At 46.7% G+C, this 18,758-nt stretch overlaps 1 protein-coding gene across 6 annotated transcripts in view; it reads right to left on the bottom strand.

Annotated features, from left to right (window-relative positions):
* ZNF219 (zinc finger protein 219) overlaps positions 1-18,758 on the bottom strand; it is a 584,109-nt gene that overhangs the window by 215,485 nt on the left and 349,866 nt on the right. The window lies entirely within an intron of this gene.

Genomic DNA, 18,758 nt, shown 5'->3' on the forward strand with positions numbered 1-18,758 from the left:
TAGCGGAGGATCTGTGTAGGTTTCATAGGGTGTATGTCGCGAAGTTGAGGACTTTGTTGATGAGGGAAGCAGAAAAGTAGTGGGGTGGACCAAGAAGTAGGATTACACAATTGACCAGTTTGCTGAACACAAGAGAGGAGATAAATGTTTTAGTTATGGTGAGAAGTGGGTGAATTTTTCCAGTGTGTAGGAGGTGAAGTCACTTTCTAGTGGCGGTGATGACCTGGTAGAGTCCCAGGTTTATGTCAAAGCGAACCCCATGGATGTGACCTCTATGGGAAGAGATGGGAGAGTCTGGTTGTTGTTGCAGCAGGGAAAAAAGTATTTCCTTGCAAGAGTTTAGCATGAGGCAGCATAGAGCCATCCAGTTGCTTATGTGAGTTAGGCAGTTGATTAAATAATGTGAGATTGAAGGAGGGAAGGAAGGGGGAGGGCCGGAAATCAGAGTATAATTGGCGAAAAAGTGATATTTATCAAGCCAAATGAGGAAGGGAGTTTACACAGAGAGTAGGTGTAAAGTGTGAAAAGGCATGGGCCATGGACTGCTCCTTGAGGAAGATCCAAGGGAAAGGGAGTCTGGAAAGAGAAGCTGGCGTCCCATGACATGGAAAAGTAGCTTTCAGAGTGATAGGAGGACAACCAGTCTAGTATCTCGTCCTTTAAGGCAAGGAAGGAAAGAGTAATTATCCACAACATGAAAGGCAGCAGCAAATTCTAGTAGGTTCTGTGTGATTTCTTTGAATTTTGTTTCATCGAAGTAGAAATCATCAAATTGTCTTCACTGGAAGATTTTGCTGTAAATACATACAGGGTGGGGGGGACCCCACTCTAAATCCCCCTAAACTATTCACCTAAGCCTACCCCTCACATATATTTGCAGCAAACTCTATTGTAAAATAATTCCTTTATTTCTACCTCTATTAAATCGGCTGCAGCAAAAATTCCCTATGCCATCTAGAATATTGAGACTGGAGGCAAAGCAGAATTGGTAGAAAGTGGTCAGAGAATTGGTGACATGGATGAGTGCAGACCCTTTGGAGTGTCTGGACCAGAATTTACAGTGGAAGTGGTCATCGAGTGAGTGTTCCTCAGCATAGTTAACTATGCAGTTGAGGACAACCCTCAAGGATTTCAGAGATGTAGCGAAGGAGAAACAGGCATGTAGAGTGAGATGCTCTTGTGGTCCCAACTTGATTTCTTTATGAGAGTTATGGATGTGTATATGTTAAGATGGACTTCTAAACTATGGCCTGGTGGACAGATTTTAGGATGCCACCCTGGTCACAGTGAACAGGAGAAGTCAGAGTTTAGCAAAACAATTAAGGTATGCATGGAGAGTGTTCAAGGCTAAGTCTAAGGAGAGGTGAGTGGGGTCAGGAGTCCACGATGAGTTCACACAATGATTTATATGCCCAAAAACACACTAGGAAAATGAATGAAGCATGTAATATCACATCACTCAAATATAAAACATATATACAGACAGTTGTTAATGCAATTCATACATTTCACCTGAAAGGAAAGGCAACTAGTTAAGTAATTGTATATCCCGTTCACAGGAATAGCAGCCCTAGTTTATGAGTCCAATCCTAAATTGAATGGAGCATTGTGCCCAAAAGTTCAAAGTACCTTTAGAAGATGGGGCAAAGTTAGGAAATGTTCCTGTGGGTGTGAAGATTATTTCAAGAGTTTTTCAATGAGATTTAGCTGGTCCGAAAGCATAGCCAGTAGAGCGCTCGCGTTGACATCTGTGCAGAGCCTGCGGACGCAGGTTCGAATCCCGGCAGGGCCAAACTCAGCCTTTCATACTTCCGAGACCAATAAATGAGCACCACACACCATGGGTAATAAGCAGCGCTCAGATACCCGAGGGATCGTAGCGCTATAAAAATGCTAAATTATTATTATTATTTCTATTTATTTACAGTTAAGTAAAACTTTCCTAGCTTGTAGGGCAGCTTTTTCAACAAACGTTTAAAAAGCAATGGAATGGACTATGAAGCAAAGTTCTTCACAAACTTTACAATGGAGGAGATTGGGTCAACAGTAAATATTGCTACTACTCACTGCCTTTACTCCAATTTTCCCACAGGACTTGGCAGGTCCAATGGAGGTCGCTGGGGGTAGGTTTTCCCACCGTTGGATCCAGTAGAGGATGCTGAGGTGCTGCATGCACCGAAGCAGGACTCTTCAGAACACTCTACCAGACAGGGGAAGGCCGGTTTCAGCGACTGTCACTGCACACTGCCGACAGCAGGAGTCTCACCAATCGCAAAAAGAAAGCCTTCCAGAAAAAAGCCAGTCGATGCTGGGACGCTGGCACTTAGCAGGAAGGAGACTTTTAGCACTGGCTGGAAACCCCCAAAGTTCCAGACGAAAACAAGGAATGGCAGCGCTTCTGGCACGGTAGCCCAAAAAAGTTACACAATCAGATTACATGCCAAAAGACAAACGATAAACAGTTTCCCAGTACCAACATTCTTATTTTTTTTTTTTTTTTTTTTTTATTTGGTTTATTCAAACCCTTAAAAATAACAACACATTGCAATCTTCCAGTCTCTCCTTTCAATTACTAGTTCCCTTCATCAATTTGAAACATTTTAATTTCACACACATAAGCCAGGTTCCTACTCCGTAACAGTTTTCTTAATTACGTAAACCCAGTTTCTCATTCTCTATATCTAAAATACTTTTCAGCAATCAAAGGAAATTTATTAGAGCAAATAGAACTGCTCTGTTGTTCCCCTCAAACAGTGCCTTCCACCAATCCTCTGTATTCATGAATTGATGCTCGTTGATCAGTTTTCCAAATTGTCTTTCTCTTTGATGTTCAAAAGCAAGACAACTCATGACTAAATGTTTGATGGATTCTTTGCTCTTTTTACAGAATCTGCATACTGGATCAATGTTAGCATACTTTGTCCATGTAGCCAAACGTTCTTTTGTTAAGAACAAATTCATTCTGAATCGCATATACAAAGCTCTTGAGTATTGATCTGGTAAGCAGGTTAGATATGTGTGTCGCTGACCATAGGCTTTTGCTTCCCCCGGTACCTCGCACATTAGAATTGAATTCGCTCTTAAATCACAGGTTGATATCCAGTCAGTTCTCCAGATTGTCGTTTTAGCCATGACTGGATTCTCTATTAGCAGTGAGAGATTAATGCCATACTCCTCTAGTAGAGCCTTGCAGAGGACGTTCCAGTCGAACAAAGTGGAAGTGATTCGGTCTTTGTCAGACTTATGTAGTAATTCAAATTGCGGCACCGGAGTTTTGACCATCGTTTTTCTATATATACTTAGGAGGTTCCATGTAACTCTTGCTTTGATTGATATGAGCCCTAGCTCATACCGTAGGCATGTTGTTGATGTACCCTTTGGAAGCTGCAAGACACGGGACCAAAAAATGTTTTCTAGGGATTTCCACAAGTCCTCTGCGCAACCAAATGCGTTTTCTCCGCCGTATATAAGTGCAGGTACCGCTTTTTGCTCATAAAATAAGATGACAGGTTTTAGCGAAAATTTGCCAAATTTCTTATTAATTAATTGCGTCTGGCATGCCAGCTGCCGACACTTGCTTTTTGCAACAATGGACCACGGTTCGTCTCTTCTACTGGCGCTAATTTTCATGCCCAGGTAGGTCGAGCTCTTTACGATTTGTAGGTCCTCATTTGCAATTCGCCAGCAAAATTTTCCTTTTTTACCTTTGTTTCCCTGTAACTTTTCCAAAATCAGAATTTCACTTTTTTCTTTGTTGATTTTAAGGCCGTTTTCTGTTGTATAATGCTCAAGACAATTGAGTTTTCGCTGGAGCCCAATCGGCGTTGAGTCCACCAAAATGAGATCATCAGCATAGACCAAATATTCTATTGAGGTTCCATAAAGTTTTGGAGGAAAGGTAACTACACCGTTGAATGCTTGCTTTATATCTGAGATAAAGAGATTGAAGATAATTGCTGCTAATGGGCAGCCTTGCTTCACGCCCTTATATGTAGCAATATCAGCAGACAACGTGCCTTTCTCATCCAACCGAATCTTAATAGAAGTGCCTGTGTGTAACTCCCGGATTGCATCCACTAGACTCGAAGGACAGTTCCACCTCTTAAGTTTTTCCCACAACAGTTCCCTGTTTATGCTGTCAAACGCCTGTGACAGGTCTATTAGTGCCGTGTATATCTTTGTGTTTGACTTCAATGCATCCATTTTTAGCAGATTTAGCAGTAGCAAATTCAACCCACATCCTACTCCTTTTACAAAGCCCGCTTGTCTGGGATCTACGTGTTTTGAGGATATGGCCCATTTGAGGAGTTTTTGTTGTAGAAGGCTTGCATAGACTTTCCCCAAAACATCAAGTAGCGCTATAGGCCTATAGTTTCGAGGATTAGTTCGGTCCCCTTTTTTAAAGATAGGTACCACCACCGCGTTTTTCCATGACTTCGGGGTCGAACAGTTCTTAATAACCCTTTCGAACAGTGTTACACAGAAGTCCGTCCATAGTTCTGGATTTTTCTTGAGTGTGAAGTTGGTTAAGCCATCTGGCCCGGGTGCTCTAGAGTCGTGCACATTTTTAATTACATTAAGTATGTCAAGACGCTCAAACACCAAATCCCATTTCTTTAGCGCCGTATATACCCAAGCTGTGGAAGATGGATCTTTAGCATATAGATTCGAGTAGAATTCGATCCACTTTTCTTCCAAGACTGCGTTGGCTTGTAGTGCATGTTGAGGCGCCAAGCTGTTGTTTATCAATCTCCAGTACTCAGCCGATTTTTTACCAGACATTTTCTGTAGCATAATTTCGGAGTCATTTTGCACCAGAATTGCGGCATGCGATTTGTGCCAGTTCCGATATCTTTGTTTAATCATTCGTTTACACTCATTTTTAGTTAAACTGCTTGTGTTTTTTATGGCCCTTAGTTCTTGTCGCATGGCTCTTTTTCGTTGCATAACAGCCATATCAAATTTGTGTTTTGCTCGAAACCCCTTGCGATGTGTGTTGCGTTTCTGTTCTTCGTAGTCGCACAGGAGGTCTCGATATTCAAGAGCTTTTGAGCCATGTTGGAAATTGTGTGTAATGGCAATAACTTCTGTATCCAACAAATTTAAACAAATCCTATTGGAACCAGCAGTAACCGCAAAGCCCCAATTTTCCTTATTACACGGAATAGGCAGTTCAAATATGAATTGAACCATATCGTGGTCACTATGCTTCATTTTGATGACTTCCATTTTTTTTGTCCGTTTGCGGATGTTTTCAGAAACGAATATATAGTCAAGTACTGAGGCCTGATCAAGTCTTCTCCAAGTAGGACATGCAGGAATGTCCCCAATAGTGTGGCCGTTGAGCATTGATAGACCACGAAACTCCATTTCTAGGCACCACTGCGCTGCTATTCTTTCATGTTTGTGCGCCTTCTTATCTTTTAGCTCGGTTCTATCTCCGTTTTGGGCGCAGATAATGTTTAGGTCTCCACATACAATTAGGTCCAGTGGCAGCTCCTTTGTTAGGAGATCATCGATCAGTGTTGTAATTTGATCAATAAAAAGTGAGTCGTCCTTGGCCAGATGATTCCAATATTCGTTAATGATAGACAAGGTGCCTTACATCCATTTTGGTGTGTAGTGATGGTAACAACCTGGATAAAAGGGGATGGATTAAAAGAGTTCACAATCTGGAGGCCGGACGCTTTTTTTGTGGCCACAAGCAGGCCAGCCATCGGTCTGCCTTTTGCCTGTTTTATGGCTGGATTAAATGCCACCTCAAAGCCTTCCAGCAGCGGAGTTTGCGATAGCCAAGTTTCTTGTAAGCATATTATGTCCAATCCACTGGCCCACAATGTTTCAAAGAGGTGCAAGAAGCCACGGGTATTCCATGAGCCCAGAGTGCATCCTTCAGGGTTCTCTGGTTCCTGGCGTTACTTCTCCGATTGATTATTTATGGTTGCAGCCAACCATGTCCAGTCGTCATCACTGTTGCTTGAAGATTCCTGGTTCTTTGTATCAACCCCTGTGCGCTGAGGGCTTGTCATTCCGTTAATCGTTATTCTTATCGGATCCTTTATGTAAGATACCTGATGCAAACCCAACGGCGACTTGCCAGCTTTGGTTTCACCCTGGTTTGTTTCTATTTCTTCAATCAGAGGATGGTTTGTCGCCGCAACTGTTTGCAAATCTGTCTTGTCTTCGGATGAACCAGACTGTCTTCTTTGATTTTCGCTATGTCAAACCCCAGTGATATTAATACGGGGCCGGCGTCCAACAGGGCTTCCACTGTGAGTTTAGACTCTGGGTGTAAAATCACAGCATCATTTTTCTTCTCATCGAAGAATTCAACGATTTTTAGATCCGCGGATTCGATTGCTCTTAGACTTGGAATTAAATGGCACAGCCATAACACATTATGTCGATTTAGAATTAAATCGTCAGATGTTTCAATTTGTTCCAAGAGGAGTCGGTGTGGCACTTGAGTTGTGTGTGCTTGTGAGTTCCTTCCCTTGTTTTTGACTTTTGGAGTGTACACATTTTTGTAACTCTGCCTCACTGTTTGCATCTTTAGATCGATTCCTGTCTTAAGGCATGAAGTTTGTCTGTTTCTGTGCGGTATCGAATGACCATTATTCACAGAGAAGATTTCTCTGTTTTGATCTTGCGCGTTAACAGTATCATGCAACACCTCCCAATCATCTTGTGGATTTGGCACCCGGCCTTTGATTTGCGACTTGGCAACAATTAATCTTCGTTTGGCCTCTAGTGTCGTAAATATAGGTTCCAAACGATTCTTCGCATTTTGTAGCGAGGATAGTGGTTGGAGAAGTTTGCACTTTCTGTATGGGAAAGTCAAGGAGCTCGCTGTAATTTGATCCTTTGTTACGGCCAGTGTCACCGTATTACATGCTTTTATGTCATCCTGGACCGCCGGCACAATGGATCCCTCTGGAGCAATTATAGATTGCATCATAATAGGTTCTTCGAGCACACTCGAGGGGTGTGGCATGGCAGGTTCCTTCTCTACCAATTCTTCATCATTATATGTTGAAAGATTTATTAGGAGATCAGTGCCATCACTGCTGTTACTTATAGATTCTTCTAAAATGATTGGGCCAGCTGGTACTACGTGTACTCCTTCCTTTATTCCAGCGTTTTCGGCCCCATGCAAGGGTCCGTTAACCGTTACGTTGACTGTTTTAAGATGACGCAGGAATTTTCTTGAGTCAGCATTGCGTTTGGCTTTCCTTTGCGGCTGATTTTTACTTTTTTTTAGTCAAGCCGCTCTTAGGCTGTGCACTGCTTGCAGTGGTCTTTTGGGTGTCCAATGGGCCTTTGAAGATGCTATATAGTTCGGGCATGGCAATAACCTCCCCATTAAGGGGCGTAGCTGGCATTTGAGTGCTTGTTGCTTCCCTAATGGCTGGTAGTGTTGAGGTCGATGGCACTTGCGGATTTAAAAGAGCCAAATTCGAGGCCGCTTGGGACTCCTTAATAGCGTTTGCGAAACCACTGCTGACCTTGTTTAGTTCTTTTAAAGGAACGTTCACAGGTTGGCAGTCAACTGCAAGTGTGCTATTTGCAGCAGCCACCGATGCTGATACACCACCAGGATTCTTCAGTGTTTGTAATAAGCGTACCTCGCTGTCAACAGGGCTCAGACGGTTCAGTGCGTTTTCCATTTGTAACGGTGAGCTTAAGGTAGCATCTTGTGCTGGGCCGGTAGGGTGTTTTTGAGTGTTCCGTGTAGCATTAACACAGTCTTGTTCAGTGAGGCGTTCTACATTTGTTGGATTAGCTGTTTTAGGTAACCGGCCATTAGCCGGACAACCAGTCCCGTCCGTTTGCTGGTCGTTTTTTTTTTCTGTTGTTGAAAAATCCCCAATGCCTCTTTTGCGACTTCGGCCAACAATCTTTTGTCCAAATTTGCATTTTTGGCATGTTCAACAAGGGTTTCTATGGCCCAGTCGGTTTTTCGATGGATTTCATGAAGCACTTCTTTACAGTGGAAGTTTTTGTTTTCCATGCTAAGCAACTTGTTGTTTATTGTAGCAACCACTGATGAAAGCTCTTTTATATTCTCATTAAGATTTTCATACATTTTGATAAATGGAGCAATGGATAATGTCATGGATGAAATTATAGTTGCTTGTAAATCTTTGGCATGGTAAGCAGTGTCCCTTTCTTCTAACACGTTATTAATAGATCGTGGATGTATCCTATCACGATTCACAGGTCTTCTAATCTTTGGGTATGGGCGTTCCATTATCGATGAGTCAGTAGAGTCATCGTCTGTTGAGGAAACAGTAGCGGCTAAGGGTTTAATGGGTTCTGGCTGTGTTGTGTTAGTTGTTAAGAGTGGTGATGAGAGGTTTAGTGGAATAGTTGCCATTTTCAGTTTTTTATTCTGTGAGCAGCTGACGCTAGGCGATATGCTCTCGATTAGCCTCCTACGTTTCAATACGGAGCTTTCTTCTCGTGATTGTGGTATGGGCTGTGGTATCGTTGGTGCTTCATCAACACACGGACCAATGTTTTCACACTCCGACATGGACACTCCACAATTCGCTAATTTTTTAGAGGCTCTTTCCGCATTAAGGCGTGTGAGGGCGTTTAAGAGTTTGTTAACTACCTCCAAAGAATGTCTTCTTTCCGATCCAGGTTTCAGGTCAATGAAGGGGGTAGGGCGATCTTGATTAGTTGACTCTTGATTTTGATCTTGGCTAACCACCCTTCCCACTCGTGATGGTGTCACACTCTTTATTAACACAACATCTTCCCCACTTGACTCTGAGCCATTCTTACCCTTGAATACGTCATCGCTGGTATCCTCTGCCGGATGGTTGGTATTGCCAATGAAGGGTGCTGTATCTACAGCACTATAGAACCTAGGCCGTGAGGACATTGGATTTCCAGTGGGGTTGGGCGATTGATTAGTGGACAAGTTCAGGTATGAAGTCGCACCATCCATGGATATCTGATGCTTGGCCCAGTCACCAGCAAATACACTGTGTTCACATGGCAGTTTGTCAACATCGTCCGTCAAAACAACTAAAGTTGTCACCGTAGTTGCTTCAGCAGGGGAGCTTGTCTGCTCCATAATCCTTGGATGGGTCCCTCCACCTACCACGTCCACAGCGGTAGGCCCCCCTGCCCCGGCAACATGATATCTAAGGTAGGATCCTTCTTTATTTATCTCTTCAGCAAGGGTAGCCCCACCACTGCCGCTCATGTCATTTATTGAATGCAGCTCCTCAGGCAGCCAAGTTTCCTGCTCCTGTACGTCCACTGATAACACAGTAGAGGGCAGTGTCTGAGGGCAAATCTCCCGATCCATGACTCGAGCAAGGCAATTAAGTGGTTTCAGCATTGCACTGTGCAAATTACCACTTATTTGTTCCATATGAGGTGAACCGCTAGATAGTGTAGGCGGTGGTACTATAGTATTTAGTGGTAGTACCTCAGCTGGGTGGATGACAGTGTTTGTTAGCTCAGCAGGCCGCTCCATATTTAATCCTGCTGCACTAGCATCTTTCTGCTGTTCATTTATGTACTGCGGCGGCTCCATGGTCGACATAGATTCTAATTTGCGCTGGGCACGAGTTTCTCGCATTGTGGGAGCCTGTTTGAAGTTTACTGCAATACTATTTAAGAGCGAATGTTAGCCTTTACAGAAAAATAGTTTCTGTATTGTCAGTAGAAGATTAGAACACGTCCACAGCAAGGACATACACACCAGCTCCCGCTTCCACTTACCAGCGTATATATAGAGGTGTGTGACCGTGTTGTCCGAGTCAGACGTGGCGCGATGTAGCTTCTTACCGCAACCAGCGAGTCCAAGCCTTTTCACCTCTCAAGATATCTCTAGCCGCACGAAGGTAATGGAACTTACTGGCATCCGGCAGCCGCACACGCCGAACAGCCTAACAGCACCAGCCCTTCTGCCACCAGGGCTTACGCCGCGAGGGTGGTTGGGCCGGCAATTAGTACCCGGCTGTGGTCACGTGATCAGTCACGTGAGCGGGATGAGCCCCGCCTCCTCCAGGAAGCAGGGAGCAGCAAGAGCTCCTGCTCGCAGTGCTGCTGGCCACAGATAACAAAGCCTTTTCTTATCAGTACTTTCGCTGCTCAAGGCACACCTTCAGCGTCCACAACTACACCAACATTCTTAAGGACTAGTCAGTTTCCCCATGACAAATGTGCAAAAGGCCAGTAGATTGAAGCGGAAGGCATTTCTCTGCAAAAATGCAGGACAAGATGTAAAACAAAAGCAAAAGGTTTGGGGGTCCATACAATATGAAGGAAAGTTGCCTGAAAGGGAAATCTTTCCTAACAGTGTGCTTTGTAATTGACTCTGAAGATATCAGCTGAAAGGGATACGTTGAATCAGGCAGAGAGGTAAACAGGGACAACAGGTGCAAGTTCCTTAATTTTTTGTGCAAAGGGGTCAAACGGAGCAAAGGATAGGTGTATGTTCAGTGGGGTGGCATGCGATAGAGAGGAGAGTGTAGAGAAAATGGGAGAAGGGGAGCATAAGGGTGGGGTGGGAGAGATAGGGCAGACAAGGTGTCCCATATTTTGCTAATTTTAGTGGGGTAGTAGGAGACATTCTTTGGTGGAGAGAATTAGGAAATGGAGTAGTTTTTCAGTAAGGCAAAACGGCATGGAGATCATGGCGATTTTGCGAGGGTTAGAGTGGAGAGATTGGAGTAATAGAAGGATTTGGCTGTGTCTAGAGCTGCAGTCAGGGTAAACATTTTGTCATTGGGGACGGGAGGGAGGACAGTGCAGAGTTGAATTTGGTAAAAGCAAAGTTTAATGGGTGAGCAACTGGAGTAGAGAGCTTGTAGCAAGATGTTGACATAGGGGGATAATGCAGACTGGCTTCAATTTATGTTTGGTTATTGATGAGGGATGAAGATGGGAGAGTTGGTGAGGAATGGAGATGGTGAAGTTAATAGGAAAGGATCAGAGGTGGTGCAGACAATTGTGAGAGCAGAGTAGGGTTAAAGAGAAGAATATGGAGGCACCATTTTCTTTGGGCTCTGTGGGTTGGAAGGTTATATAATGTAGTAGTGAGTCGTCAGAGTGGAACCAAATTACAGCTGCCACCCCTTCTCCTCCAGTACCACTATAGTGACAGATTTATGTAAAGTCAGGGAAGATCTGGCAGCTATCCAGCATTGGTATGTTTGGGGCATCACAAACATGGCTGCACGACAACTACAAAATTACACTCAAAGCTGCCTCCAAACCAACTTCAAATGCCTTCAAGTAAACAGGAAAAATAAAAAAAAAGGAGGAGGCCTCGCAAAGGACACCTGAAAATAAAAACAGACGACCCTCTCAACAACTGCGAAACACCGCATACACCGATGAGTGAACCCAAAAACCAACATCACATTCATCCAGGTGTACAGACCACCAACATACGACGCAACCTTCTTTGATAACTTCATAGAAGTTATCACCAACATAGCCATCAAGCATGAACATCTAATTATCTTGGGGGCCTTCAACATCTGGTTTGAAGAAAGTCACGCCAACTCCCAAAACTCACTGATTGGACAACTTACAACCATGAAACTACGACAGATGGTCAAAGGGGCACCACACTCTGCAGGACACAACCTCGACGCAATCTTCGCAAAGGAAAAGCTTATCACCACGGCACCACCGATACAAATACTGTGGAGCAGCCATCTCATCATCCCATTTTTGATCAAACTACCAACTTAAGTCTACATCCAGACCCCAAAACTCACAACCACCACAAAAACTGGAAAATCGTCAAATCAAGCAACCCAGTCGAACAACTGGAGATGACCAACCCCCCCCCCCCCCCCAACTACAGAACTAGAACTGGCTGACCTAGACGGGAAAGCGGAGCTATTTCACAAATGGATTTCTGATATAATTCAAAGATAGCCCCTGAAAAACCATTAGCACCATCAAAAAAAAGGGCAATGGCAAACTGGTTGACTAAGCACCATGAAAAAGGACAACAAGAAGATGGAGCAGGAATGGAGGAAGGAATACAACCCAGGAAAAAAAATACTGTTCCAGAAACAAACCAGCTTGTGCAAGAAGGAAATAGAAAAGGGCAAAGAGAAGGCATTATGATGACAGAATCACCGATGCCACCAACACACAAAGAAATGTTCAACATCATTAAAGAAATGCGAAAACCACCAGGCTGCGACAACACCCCAACCCCCTCAGAGAAACTCTGCAACGAGCTGGCAGACCACTTCAAGAACAAAATCAACGACATTCGACAAATCATACAAAACAGACCAACCAACCACAACATTCAACCAACCGGACCTAACACAGAGCACCAGCACAAACTCCAAAACTTTCCAGAATTATCGGCAGAGGCAGTCGTCTTGCTGGTAAAACACAGCAAGAAAGCAGGATCACCAATGGATCCCTGACCCCCTGACATCTACAAAATCAATATTACAGAAACCTCCTAAATCTCTCACTTGCAACATGCACTGTACCAAGAAGCTTCAAATCAGCATATATCAAACCGCTTTTATAAAACACAAGTGGCAACGTAGAAGACCTCTCCAATTACAGGCCGATTTCAAACATTCCCTACCCAGCAAAATTCCTTGAAACCTACGTTTACAAATTAACCCAAGAACACATAGAAAAACACCACCTGCTAGACCAAACATGAGTCGGCTTCAGACCCGCAAGAGGAACAGAAACAGCACTACTATCCATCTGGGGCGACCTAAAAACAAACACAGACTCCAACACAACCTCAGCCCTGATTCTGCTCGACCTCTCCGCAGCCTTCGACACAGTTAGCCATGACACCCTAACCAAAAGACTAGAAGACATAGGCATAACGGACATGGCACTACTCTGGATTAGATAATTCCTAGCAGACAGAACAGAAACCCTATGGATAAAATCCTTCAAATCCACCCCACGAGTAGAGTACCACAAATGTCCTCACCATCACCACTGTACTTCAACATCTACCAGATTCCAGTAATCAGAATGTTAAAAAAATACAAAATGACATGCTACAACCACACAGATGACACTCAAATAATCTACAAAATTGAAGACACTCAAGCCAATCACTCAACCCTAATTGAGAGTCTGAAAAGTATTTAACTGGATGAACGCCAACAACTTGAAAATCAATCCAGAAAAGACAGAAATCATGATTATATCCAAAAACCAAGAGAACACCTACATTCGATGGCCAACGGAAATGGGAACTGCACCAACACCATCTAAAGATAGTAAAAAAAATCTGGGAGTCCTGATGGACAACACCCTAACCACAAATAAATAAAATAATCAAGAAATCTTCCTCCTTCACACGGCAAGAAGAATCTTACCTTTCCTCTCCTTCACCCACAAAACACTCACAATCGTCGCCCTCATGTCAAGAATCGACTATGCAAACACCCTCTATCTCGAATACCTACTGCAGAAACTACAACGGATCCAAAACAGCAGCCAGACCGCTCCTCAAACTATCCAGAAGAGACCACATCACCCCAGCCCTAAAAACACAGCATTGGCTCCCAGTCAAACATTGCATCACCTTCAAAACAATGCTCAATGTTAAAAGGTATTTGTACCGTGCACCGTCACCAACGGAATTGGTCCCCAAGCGCTCTGGCGGATCTGTAAATGATAAGGTGGGATGGGTTAGTAAGGTGAAGAGGGAGTAGGATACTGAGAGGAGTGGTGTTCTGTAGCAAGCAACTCGGTATACACCAGATGCTGAGCTTTGGTGCGGTTATCGGATCGGTGTCAGGCCGCGTGTGCTGTTGCTCCGGCTTATGTGTTGTTGCAGTGTTGTGAAGTGCCTGCAGCTTGTTGTGCGAGAGATGGTTCTGAGTTTTTGAGTGAGATAAGTATGCAGAGTTTGTGCTTATATTGGTTAGTGGGTTACCTGACCTTTAGCATGCTAACATTCACAGTTCTGTCCAAGTGTGGCACCCGTCGACCCCCACAACTCTATCTGGATGCGGCGCAGGCCAATGTCTAGAACTCTATCTGGGTGTGGGCAAGCCAACATTCATAGTCCCATCCAGATGCGACGCAGGCTAGCGTCTAGAAATCTGTCCAGGTGTGGGTATGCTATCATTCACTACTCTATCTGGATGCTACGCAGGCTGATGTTCACAATTCCAAGTGTGGCACACGCCATCATTCAAGTTTCATCTAGGCGCAGGTTTGCCATCCTTCAATCAATCCCATCTAGATGCGACGCAGGCCAATATCTACAATTATAAGTGTGGCCTGTGCTGGTCTTCAGGTTTCACCTAGGTGCGGGCATGATAACATTCAAAGTCCTATCTAGGTGCGACGCAGGCTAATATTCTCAATTCTATCTAAGTGTAGACATGCTAATATTCACAATTATTTCTAAGGGCGGGCATGCTATCATTCAAAGTCCCCTCTGGATGCGACGCAGGTCAATGTCCACAATTCCATCCAAGTGTGGCCATGCTAATATTCACAATTCTATCTAAATGCGTCTGCCGGTCTGGATATGGTCTGTCTGGTACGTACGAGTGGGCGAGTCACTTGAGGGCTTTCGTCTGGGTCTAAGTATGTGATCAGTCTCTGGAGCCTTCCTTTTGTGGCTATTTTCCATGATATCTTATGCTCAGTCGAGTGGTTAGTTCTTTGGTTTGAGTGTATGTCCAATTGAGAGTGGCCGGGATTGGAGTTATTTTCATTGTTGTTTTAATGTCTGCGCATTCTAGTGTGTCTCCATTGTGGTTACCCTGTGAAGAGCCATGATTTGAGGAGTTTCCTGAATGCTAGGAACAAGTTACTTACCTGTAACTGTTGTTCTCCAGCATGGGTCTGGCATGGATTCACATGCTCATGAATATTCCCCGTCAGGCCGGGAATCCTCGGTATAGAAAAAAATCAGTATCAGTTTCGTTTCTGATCTGTCTTTCTTAGTAGTAACCAATCACTGGTCTCTGGGTCATACTGCCCCCAGCTAATGACTGTCCTCTCCCTAAGCCCCGCCTCTGGCAGCCATCCTCAGATTTGGTAGCACGAAAAGTGGCAGTATGACCAAATGAAGAGCTGCAGAGGGGTAGGCGGGAGGGTTCGCATGCGAATCCATGCCAGACCCATGCTGGAGAACAACAGTTACAGGTAAGTAACTTGTTCCTTCTGCAGCATGGGGTCTGGCATGGATTCACATGCTCATGAATAAGAGAATACATAGCAGTACACACATGCACAACCACGGGAGGTGGCAATAGGCTCAACATTAAGCAATACAACAACTCAACATTAAGCAATACAACAACTCAACATTAAGCAACTCTTACCTCCTCACCAGGCTCACCTTAGGCGAACAGGTTGCGCAGCACTGCTTGGCCGACACTGGACTCCTCCCTGGAGTCCCTATCGACGCAGTAGAATCTTGTGAAGGTGTGCGTCGACCTCCAAGTCGCAGCCCTGCAGATGTCCAGCAGGGGCACACCTGACAGGAACGCCGTGGTAGCAGCGATCGCTCTGGTCGAATGGGCTGACAGTGCATGATGCAGCCTGAGAGCCATCTGTAAATGGAAGTCTTCGAGAGAGCCTTCCCTTGATTCACAGTCCCAAAGTTCACAAACAGCTGTGACGTCTTCCGAAAACTCTCCGTGCGGTCCACGTAGAACTTCAGCGCTCTAGCTACATCCAGCGAGTGCAAAGTCCTCTCGGCCGGCGACGAAGGCGACGGGAAGAAAACTGGCAACACAAAGGGCTCATTGAGGTGAAAGTCGGACGGCACCTTGGGCATAAAGGGTGGGTATGTCCTCAGCACCACCCTCGTGTCATGAAAAGTCAAGTATGGAGGCTTGCAAGATAGGGCCTGGATCTCTCCCACTCGTCGTGCGGAGGTGATGGCCACAAGGAAAGCTGTCTTCCATGACAGGAACTTCAAAGGCGCCGAATGCATAGGCTCGAATGGGGCCCGCATGAGCTTGGTCAGCACCACATTAAGCTCCCACGCCGGGGCAGGAGCCTTCACCGTCGGGAATGATCGGAATAGTCCCTTCATGAATTCTTTCACCAGGCGATGAGACCACAAGGACGCCGTCCCGTCGTCCTGGTATATCGGGAGATTGCAGCAAGATGTATTTTGATGGAGGCGTGAGCCGGTCCAGCTTTGGCCAGCGACAGTAGGTACGGCAGTACTTGAGGGGCCGTAATCCGCAGAGGGTTAATCTTCTGTGCACGGCACCAGACAGAGAACCTCTTCCATTTATGTCCGTAGCACTTGAGAGTTGAGGACGCCCTGGCCTTTGCAAGAATCTCTCTGCAGTCGGCCGGATATCGTACCCTCCAAACTCTAGTGCTGCAGGAGCCAGGCCTGCAAGTTCAGCGACTCCGGGTTGTGGTGAAGAATGGCGCCTCCTTCTCTGGAGAGAAGGTCTGCGTCAGTCGGCAGCTTGACTGGTGGGGACGTTGACAAGTCCAGAAGGTCCGGGACCCAGATCCGTCTCGGCCACGCCGGTGCGACGAGGATCATCCTGCACCGGGACCTCTTGAGCTGGTTGATGAGCCGGAGCAGCAACGGCAGCGGAGGGAACGCATGAAGAAATAGGCCGTCCCAGGGGACCGAGAAAGCACCGCCCATGCTCCTCGGCTTGGGGAACCTGCTGGCGAACCTCCGGCACTTGGAATTTGTCGCCGTCGCAAAGAGATCGATTTGGGGTTTGCCCCATCGTCGGAAGAGTCGATCCACTTGATCCTGGCGTAGTTCCCACTCGTGGCACGAGCGCAGCTCCCTGCTGAGTGAGTCGGCAATCTTGTTTTTTATTCCTGCCAGATGAAGAGGCACCAGAAACATCCCTTGGGCGACGGCCCAATGCCACAGATCCTGGGCTTCCTTGGATAGGGCCGGGGACCTGGTTCCGCCCTGCTTCTGGATGTAGAACATCGTGGTGGTGTTGTCGGTGAAGATCCTCACCACCTTGCCCTTGAGGGACGGAAGAAAGGACCTGAGGGCCCAGAACCCCGCGCGGAGCTCCAAAATGTTGATGTGGAGAGACTTCTCCTCCGGGAGTCAAAGGCCTCTCGCGTGAAGATCTCCGTAGTGTGCTCCCCAACCTTCCAGGGAGGCATCCGTCGTCACCGTCACCTGGTGAGCTGGGGTCTGAAAGTCTGTGCCCGCTGACAGATGGGAGCGGGTACCCCACCGCCGGATAGCCTGACGGGACGTCTCGTTGAGAGGGATCCTGTCCTCGAAGCTGCCCGTCGACTGGATTCAGAGGGCGTCGAGGAACTCCCGTAAGGGTCGCATCCGAAGCCTACAAAGGCGCACCAGATAAATGCAGTAGGACATCATCCCGAGGAGGGTTTTGATAGATCTTACCATGGCCATGTCCGTGGCCAGCAGATGCTGCACCTTGCCCAGAATGGTCCTGGTCCTTTCCTCCGACTCAAGCTTGGCTCCCAGAAACAGGGCGACTTGCGACGGAACCAGGTGGGATTTTGGAAAGTTGATGGAGAATCCCAGGTCCGTGAGCAGCTGGACGGTCTTCGCAGTGTGCTCCACGGCGAGCTCCCTTGTCCTTGCCCGGATGAGCCAGTCGTCCAGGTAGGGGTAGATGTGGATCCCCTGTAGGCGCAGCCGCGCCGCCACCGGTGCAAGGCACTTGGTGAACACCCTGGGTGCCGACTTCAATCCAAACGGGAGGGCCTTGAACTTGTAGTGCCGCCTTTGGACCACGAACCTGAGGAACTTTCGGTGTCTTTTTAGACTGGGGATGTGGAAGTACGCATCCTCCAAGTCCAACGACGACAGGAAATCGCCCTCCTCCAGCTGTCTCAGCACATGCTGGAGGGTGACCATACGGAACTTCTGTGCCTTGATGTACTTGTTCAGTCGTCGTAGGTCCAGGATGGGGCGCCATCCTCCTGTCTTCTTTTTTACGAGGAAGTAACTTGAGTAAACTCCGGATTCCCGAAGCCTCTTTGGGACGAGCTCGATGGCACCCTTCTTGAGCATCGCCCTTACTTCCAACAGTAGTTGAGGGAGGTAATTTTCCTTCCTGACCACGGGTGGAACACGAGGGCACTTCTTCTGAAACTCGAGGGCGTGCCCTTGGGCCAGGGCGTCCAGCACCCAACGGTCGGTGGAGATGGACTCCCACACGCTGACGAACCTCGCCAGCCGGCCTCCCACCGGGGTGCTTCGGCGGGGGCCCAACCCCACGGTCGATTCAATCTTGTTTGGAGGCCGCCTTGCCTCCTTGACCTCCCTGTCGACGACGACAGGCACCACCTGAATTGCCGCGTCCCCTGTAGGCTTCCTGGGACGAAGATCTTGCCGCTTGGTGGTACATGGAGGAGCCACTGCCGGATCCCTTGGAGGCACCCTGTCTGCCTCCGGAGACGGCCGTCGTCGTTGGAGCACTCCCAGTGCCCGGCCAGTCTCCGTGCCTGTCTTGATGGCCTGAAGGGACTCAACCTCCTTCCCAAACAGGTTGTTCCCGTCGAAGGGCATGTCCAAAACCTTGGTTTGTACGTCCTGGCGGAAATCCGTGGCCTTGAGCCATCCTCGTCGTCTCAAGCAAACGCTGTTGCCCAACTGATGGAAACCGGTGTTGGCGATGTCCGTTGCCACCGTGATGGTGTGGTCCTAAGCAATCTCCCCCCTCCTGTAGGATTTCAAGGGCCTCAGCCCTTTTGGCGTCTGGAAGGAAGTCTAACAGAGGGGCGATTTTGAACCACAACTCCCTGTCGTAGAGGGCTACGATAGCCAGGGCGTTGGC

The sequence above is a fragment of the Ambystoma mexicanum genome, chromosome 13 (assembly GCF_040938575.1).
Source record: "Ambystoma mexicanum isolate Mex_15411 chromosome 13, UKY_AmexF1_1, whole genome shotgun sequence".
NCBI classification, from domain to species: Eukaryota; Metazoa; Chordata; class Amphibia; order Caudata; family Ambystomatidae; genus Ambystoma; species Ambystoma mexicanum.